This window comes from Microtus ochrogaster, chromosome 10 (genome assembly GCF_000317375.1).
Source record: "Microtus ochrogaster isolate Prairie Vole_2 chromosome 10, MicOch1.0, whole genome shotgun sequence".
In the NCBI taxonomy this organism is placed as follows: domain Eukaryota; kingdom Metazoa; phylum Chordata; class Mammalia; order Rodentia; family Cricetidae; genus Microtus; species Microtus ochrogaster.
Genome location: NC_022016.1, coordinates 69420482 through 69420901, shown reverse-complemented (window position 1 = coordinate 69420901; position 420 = coordinate 69420482).

Here is a 420-nt window from a genome sequence, read left to right as displayed (position 1 = left end):
ACTCCTAGCAATCCTCCTGCCTCAGCTGACCCAAGGGTATGAACAGGTAAGAGCCACAACTCCTTAAAAGACTTTTGATCTCTTCAAAAACAAGTAATGTTAAAGGTGACCCCCTCCTCAGACAACCAGACTCAGCGTGTCTTGTATGATCTTTCCAGTCCTTATATAACCGAGGAATAGGAACTAGGGTCCTGCAGGTGACACTGTGACACTTTTGGTGACTCTAGAAGGAAAGCTCATTAAAATCCTACTGACAGACATTTTTCCACATATAACTTTCTTTTTTAACTTATTTTTTGTGTCTTTCACATCATGCGTCCCGATCCCAGCCAACTCCCATACCCTTGATTCTGTCCTCTGTCCCTGCAAACAGCTCCCCCCAAAATAAAATTTAAGATAAAGAGGAAGAAAAAGAAAAAA